General features: G+C 50.7%; 1 pseudogene; it reads right to left on the bottom strand.

Moving 5' to 3' along the window:
• Window positions 1-6,034: 6,034 nt before the first annotated feature.
• On the bottom strand, window positions 6,035-6,173 carry LOC119346959 (annotated as a pseudogene).
• Window positions 6,174-7,606: the final 1,433 nt, after the last annotated feature.

Here is a 7,606-nt window from a genome sequence, read left to right as displayed (position 1 = left end):
TTTGGCCCGGTACTAATGGTATCATTAGTACCAGTTCGAACGGCTATGCATTAGTGCCGGTTCGTGTCGAACCTTTAGTACCGGTTCGTGCCACGAACCGGTACTAAAGGGGTGGTGGCAAGCTGGCGTCAGGCCAGGGCCCCACGAGCCCCTTTAGTGCCGGTTCGTGGCACGAACCAGCATTAAAGGGGTCTAACCTATAGTCCCGGTTGGAGACACAAACCGGGACTATAGGACAATTTTCAAACTTGAAAAAATCATAACTAAATCATCCTAATTCAGAAAAATACATATAATATATCAAAATTTGCAGTACAAAAAGATAGAGGACCCTCCTCGTGACCTGGTCCTTGATCAAAAAGAAAAATGGGTAAAATTCAATAAACACTCCATTATCAAGTGTGATACGATGAATGGAAAGGAGATTTTTGGATGCACTTGGAACATGCAAGACATCTTTGAGATGAATATCACAATGTGGGGTTTTAACAATAGACTGACCAACATGACTTATCATCATACCTGCAGCGTTTTCTGCTGTGTTGATTTGCTCCTTGCCGTGATATCTTTCATGCATGGTCAGCTTCTCAAGATCAGAGGTAATGTTCTCGTTGGCGCCAGAGTCAAGGTACCAGTTGGAGTCAACTCCGTAGGAGGTATCTGCTGCAGCCGCAACTCGTTTCCTCTGGGAGTTATCCTCTGCATAACGCCATTTGCACTCTTTTGCGATGTGGTTAGTTTTTTTGCAGATCTGACATTTGTTCTCATATTCCTCATACCCGGCAAAGTGGCAACCTTGGTTGTTGTTGTTGTAGAAACGCGGCTGGCCGTTGTTGTTGTAGTAGCCACCGCCGCCACCATGGTTGTTGTTGTAGTTGCCGCCACCGCCGCCGCGGTAGCCATTGCCACCGTTGTTTCCATGGCCGCCGCCGCCGCCGCGGTAGCCGCCGTTGTTGAAGCCGCCACGGTAGCCGCCATTGCTGCTGCCATTGTTGCCGCCACCACTCTTGGGAAAACCACGGTTGCCCTTGGGAGGGCCACCACGTCCTCGAGCAGCGGCGTTTGCGGATGACTTGAAGGCACCCGATCCAGAGCCGTGGAACATCTCCACTCTCTGATCGAAGTTCGACACCATGCCAAAGAGATCATCGACGGAGAGAGGCTCGGTGCGAACATCAAGAGTGGATATGAGGGGTTGATAGTCCATATCGAGGCCAGCAATGAGGAAGGAAATCAGCTCTCCTTCGGGAAGTGGCTTTCCAGCCATGGCAAGTTCATCTGCGAGTGCACGCATCTGACCGAAGTACGCAGCAGCAGATTGAGAGCCCTTCTGGGCATTGGAGAGGGCGGCACGGCAGTTGTTGGCTCGCTACCTGGACTGGGCAGCAAACATGTTTGCAAGAGCAGTCCAGATGGCGTGGGATTTTTCTAAGGAGGCGACTTGTACCAGAACTTCTTTCGAGAGATTGCGAAGGAGATAGGCTTCAAGTTGTTGATCCTGGATCAACCAGGCGGAGTAGGCTGGGTTTGGAACGGTCTGATCTTTGCCTTCAGCGTTCTTTGAGGTGATGGTGGCTGGTGGTTCTGGGATTGTTTGATCTAGGTATCCTAGAAGGCCCGCTCCTATAATCTGAGATCGGGCTTGAGCTCGCCACAGAACATAGTTCGTGCGAGTCAGGGGTTCTGAGATGGTGTTGTTTAGGCCAGCGAGGAGAGAGTTGAGCTGGAGGGAGACATGGCGAGACGGGGTTCGATGCGTTGGTGGAGATCGATGATGGAGGCTAGACGAGAGGGAAAAGGGAGGCTCTGTATGCCATGTTAGGTTTTGTAGAAGCGTCTCAACCCCCGTAATATGGGAGCCCGCGTATATATATTGATATAGCCAGGCCAGCTCTCGCAGGAGGCATACATCAAGGTAGTTGAAACCACCAGAGAGGTACATGGGGATAGAGAGGATTACATCAAGAGATAAACATGAAAATAAAACAAAGAGATCTCCTCTAACTAACCACCAAACGTAGGTGGCCCGTATCCATACGTGACAATGTTTAACACAACCCTTCATCTTCCACACCAAGCTCCACGAACACCTACATTGTATTCCGCACATCATCGCCAGCCTGCCCATGACTTATTTCTTTTAGATGAAAGGGTCGAACCGAGCTCGAGTAGGGCTCGATCTTCACCCGGCTTTGAATTAACAAAGCCATCAACCGGCCAGGATTACAAGAGCACACCATACAACCGAAGATAAAAAGGAAAACGGGGATGCAACCCCAGACAGCAGATACAAGGCACCGATGAGGCGCTGCTTGTGCATCCACAAGCGGCGCGCCGACTCCCGGTTGCTTGGCCCGGTGCTGCTCCCACTAGTAGAAAAAGGACCTTATGTGAGACACATTAGTTCCGGTTCAATTTTGGCCCGGTACTAATGGTATCATTAGTACCAGTTCGAACGGCTATGCATTAGTGCCGGTTCGTGTCGAACCTTTAGTACCGGTTCGTGCCACGAACCGGTACTAAAGGGGTGGTGGCAGGCTGGCGTCAGGCCAGGGCCCCACGAGCCCCTTTAGTGCTGGTTCGTGGCACGAACCGGTACTAAAGGTTGCCCTTTAGTACCGGTTCGTGCCACGAACCGGCATTAAAGGGGTCTAACCTATAGTCCCGGTTGGAGACACAAACCGGGACTATAGGACAATTTTCAAACTTGAAAAAATCATAACTAAATCATCCTAATTCAGAAAAATACGTATAATATATCAAAATTTGCAGTACAAAAAGATAGAGGACCCTCCTCGTGACCTGGTCCTTGATCAAAAAGAAAAATGGGTAAAATTCAATAAACACTCCATTATCAAGTGTGATACGATGAACGGAAAGGAGATTTTTGGATGCACTTGGAACATGCAAGACATCTTTGAGATGAATATCACAATGTGGGGTTTTAACAATAGACTGACCAACATGACTTATCATCATACCTGCAGCGTTTTCTGCTGTGTTGATTTGCTCCTTGCCGTGATATCTTTCATGCATGGTCAGCTTCTCAAGATCAGAGGTAATGTTCTCGTTGGCGCCGGAGTCAAGGTACCAGTTGGAGTCAACTCCGTAGGAGGTATCTGCTGCAGCCGCAACTCGTTTCCTCTGGGAGTTATCCTCTGCATAACGCCATTTGCACTCTTTTGCGATGTGGTTAGTTTTTTTGCAGATCTGACATTTGTTCTCATATTCCTCATACCCGGCAAAGTGGCGACCTTGGTTGTTGTTGTTGTAGAAACGCGGCTGGCCGTTGTTGTTGTAGTAGCCACCGCCACCACCATGGTTGTTGTTGTAGTTGCCGCCACCGCCGCCGCGGTAGCCATTGCCACCGTTGTTTCCATGGCCGCCGCCGCCGCCGCGGTAGCCGCCGTTGTTGAAGCCGCCACGGTAGCCGTCGTTGCTGCTGCCATTGTTGCCGCCACCACTCTTGGGAAAACCACGGTTGCCCTTGGGAGGGCCACCACGTCCTCGAGCAGCGGCGTTTGCGGATGACTTGAAGGCACCCGATCCAGAGCCGTGGAACATCTCCACTCTCTGATCGAAGTTCGACACCATGCCAAAGAGATCATCGACGGAGAGAGGCTCGGTGCGAACATCAAGAGCAGATATGAGGGGTTGATAGTCCATATCGAGGCCAGCAATGAGGAAGGAAATCAGCTCTCCTTCGGGAACAGGCTTTCCAGCCATGGCAAGTTCATCTGCGAGTGCACGCATCTGACCGAAGTACGCAGCAGCAGATTGAGAGCCCTTCTGGGCATTGGAGAGGGCGGCACGGCAGTTGTTGGCTCGCAACCTGGACTGGGCAGCAAACATGTTTGCAAGAGCAGTCCAGATGGCGTGGGATTTTTCTAAGGAGGCGACTTGTACCAGAACTTCTTTCGAGAGATTGGGAAGGAGATAGGCTACAAGTTGTTGATCCTGGATCAACCAGGCGGAGTAGGCTGGGTTTGGAACGGTCTGATCTTTGCCTTCAGCGTTCTTTGAGGTGATGGTGGCTGGTGGTTCTGGGATTGTTTGATCTAGGTATCCTAGAAGGCCCGCTCCTATAATCTGAGATCGGGCTTGAGCTCGCCACAGAACATGGTTCGTGCGAGTCAGGGGTTCTGAGATGGTGTTGTTTAGGCCAGCGAGGAGAGAGTTGAGCTGGAGGGAGACATGGCGAGACGGGGTTCGATGCGTTGGTGGAGATCGATGATGGAGGCTAGACGAGAGGGAAAATGGAGGCTCTGTATGCCATGTTAGGTTTTGTAGAAGCGTCTCAACCCCCGTAATATGGGAGCCCGCGTATATATATTGACATAGCGAGGCCAGCTCTCGTAGGAGGCATACATCAAGGTAGTTGAAACCACCAGAGAGGTACATGGGGATAGAGAGGATTACATCAAGAGATAAACATGAAAATAAAACAAAGAGATCTCCTCTAACTAACCACCAAACGTAGGTGGCCCGTATCCATACGTGACAATGTTTAACACAACCCTTCATCTTCCACACCAAGCTCCACGAACACCTCCATTGTATTCCGCACATCATCGCCAGCCTGCCCATGACTTATTTCTTTTAGATGAAAGGGTCGAACCGAGCTCGAGTAGGGCTCGATCTTCACCCGGCTTTGAATTAACAAAGCCATCAACCGGCCAGGATTACAAGAGCACACCATACAACCGAAGATAAAAAGGAAAACGGGGATGCAACCCCAGACAGCAGATACAAGGCACCGATGAGGCGCTGCTTGTGCATCCACAAGCGGTGCGCCGACTCCCGGTTGCTTGGCCCGGTGCTGCTCCCACTAGTAGAAAAAGGACCTTATGTGAGACACATTAGTTCCGGTTCAATTTTGGCCCGGTACTAATGGTATCATTAGTACCAGTTCAAACGGCTATGCATTAGTGCCGGTTCGTGTCGAACCTTTAGTACTGGTTCGTGCCACGAACCGGTACTAAAGGGGTGGTGGCAGGCTGGCGTCAGGCCAGGGCCCCACGAGCCCCTTTAGTGCCGGTTCGTGGCACGAACCGGTACTAAAGGTTGCCCTTTAGTACCGGTTCGTGCGATGAACCGGCATTAAAGGGGTCTAACCTATAGTCCCGGTTGGAGACACAAACCGGGACTATAGGACAATTTTCAAACTTGAAAAAATCATAACTAAATCATCCTAATTCAGAAAAATACATATAATATATCAAAATTTGCAGTACAAAAAGATCGAGGACCCTCCTCGTGACCTGGTCCTTGATCAAAAAGAAAAATGGGTAAAATTCAATAAACACTCCATTATCAAGTGTGATACGATGAACGGAAAGGAGATTTTTGGATGCACTTGGAACATGCAAGACATCTTTGAGATGAATATCACAATGTGGGGTTTTAACAATAGACTGGCCAACATGACTTATCATCATACCTGCAGCGTTTTCTGCTGTGTTGATTTGCTCCTTGCCGTGATATCTTTCATGCATGGTCAGCTTCTCAAGATCAGAGGTAATGTTCTCGTTGGCGCCGGAGTCAAGGTACCAGTTGGAGTCAACTCCGTAGGAGGTATCTGCTGCAGCCGCAACTCGTTTCCTCTGGGAGTTATCCTCTGGATAACGCCATTTGCACTCTTTTGCGATGTGGTTAGTTTTTTTGCAGATCTGACATTTGTTCTCATATTCCTCATACCCGGCAAAGTGGCGACCTTGGTTGTTGTTGTTGTAGAAACGCGGCTGGCCGTTGTTGTTGTAGTAGCCACCGCCGCCACCATGGTTGTTGTTGTAGTTGCCGCCACCGCCGCTGCGGTAGCCATTGCCACCGTTGTTTCCATGGCCGCCGCCGCCGCCGTGGTAGCCGCCGTTGTTGAAGCCGCCACGGTAGCCGCCATAGCTGCTGCCATTGTTGCCGCCACCACTCTTGGGAAAACCACGGTTTCCCTTGGGAGGGCCACCACGTCCTCGAGCAGCGGCGTTTGCGGATGACTTGAAGGCACCCGATCCAGAGCCGTGGAACATCTCCACTCTCTGATCGAAGTTCAACACCATGCCAAAGAGATCATCGACGGAGAGAGGCTCGGTGCGAACATCAAGAGCGGATATGAGGGGTTGATAGTCCATATCGAGGCCAGCAATGAGGAAGGAAATCAGCTCTCCTTCGGGAAGAGGCTTTCCAGCCATGGCAAGTTCATCTGCGAGTGCACGCATCTGACCGAAGTACGCAGCAGCAGATTGAGAGCCCTTCTGGGCATTGGAGAGGGCGGCACGGCAGTTGTTGGCTCGCGACCTGGACTGGGCAGCAAACATGTTTGCAAGAGCAGTCCAGATGGCGTGGGATTTTTCTAAGGAGGCGACTTGTACCAGAACTTCTTTCGAGAGATTGCGAAGGAGATAGGCTACAAGTTGTTGATCCTGGATCAACCAGGCGGAGTAGGCTGGGTTTGGAACGGTCTGATCTTTGCCTTCAGCGTTCTTTGAGGTGATGGTGGCTGGTGGTTCTGGGATTGTTTGATCTAGGTATCCTAGAAGGCCCGCTCCTATAATCTGAGATCGGGCTTGAGCTCGCCACAGAACATAGTTCGTGCGAGTCAGGGGTTCTGAGATGGTGTTGTTTAGGCCAGCGAGGAGAGAGTTGAGCTGGAGGGAGACATGGCGAGACGGGGTTCGATGCGTTGGTGGAGATCGATTATGGAGGCTAGACGAGAGGGAAAAGGGAGGCTCTGTATGCCATGTTAGGTTTTGTAGAAGCGTCTCAACCCCCGTAATATGGGAGCTCGCGTATATATATTGATATAGCGAGGCCAGCTCTCGCAAGAGGCATACATCAAGGTAGTTGAAACCACCAGAGAGGTACATGGGGATAGAGAGGATTACATCAAGAGATAAACATGAAAATAAAACAAAGAGATCTCCTCTAACTAACCACCAAACGTAGGTGGCCCGTATCCATACGTGACAATGTTTAACACAACCCTTCATCTTCCACACCAAGCTCCACGAACACCTCCATTGTATTCCGCACATCATCGCCAGCCTGCCCATGACATATTTCTTTTAGATGAAAGGGTCGAACCGAGCTCGAGTAGGGCTCGATCTTCACCCGGCTTTGAATTAACAAAGCCATCAACCGGCCAGGATTACAAGAGCACACCATACAACCGAAGATAAAAAGGAAAACGGGGATGCAACCCCAGACAGCAGATACAAGGCACCGATGAGGCGCTGCTTGTGCATCCACAAGCGGCGCGCCGACTCCCGGTTGCTTGGCCCGGTGCTGCTCCCACTAGTAGAAAAAGGACCTTATGTGAGACACATTAGTTCCGGTTCAATTTTGGCCCGGTACTAATGGTATCATTAGTACCAGTTCGAACGGCTATGCCTTAGTGCCGGTTCGTGTCGAACCTTTGGTACCGGTTCGTGCCACGAACCGGTACTAAAGGGGTGGTGGCAGGCTGGCGTCAGGCCAGGGCCCCACGAGCCCCTTTAGTGTCGGTTCGTGGCACGAACCGGTACTAAAGGTTGCCCTTTAGTACCGGTTCGTGGCACGAACCGGCATTAAAGGGGTCTAACCTATAGTCCCAGTTGGAGACACAAACCGGGAC

The sequence above is a fragment of the Triticum dicoccoides genome, unplaced genomic scaffold (genome assembly GCF_002162155.2).
Source record: "Triticum dicoccoides isolate Atlit2015 ecotype Zavitan unplaced genomic scaffold, WEW_v2.0 scaffold56150, whole genome shotgun sequence".
NCBI classification, from domain to species: domain Eukaryota; kingdom Viridiplantae; phylum Streptophyta; class Magnoliopsida; order Poales; family Poaceae; genus Triticum; species Triticum dicoccoides.
Note: the sequence above shows the minus strand (reverse complement) of the source record. Positions and strands in the feature narration are given on the sequence as shown.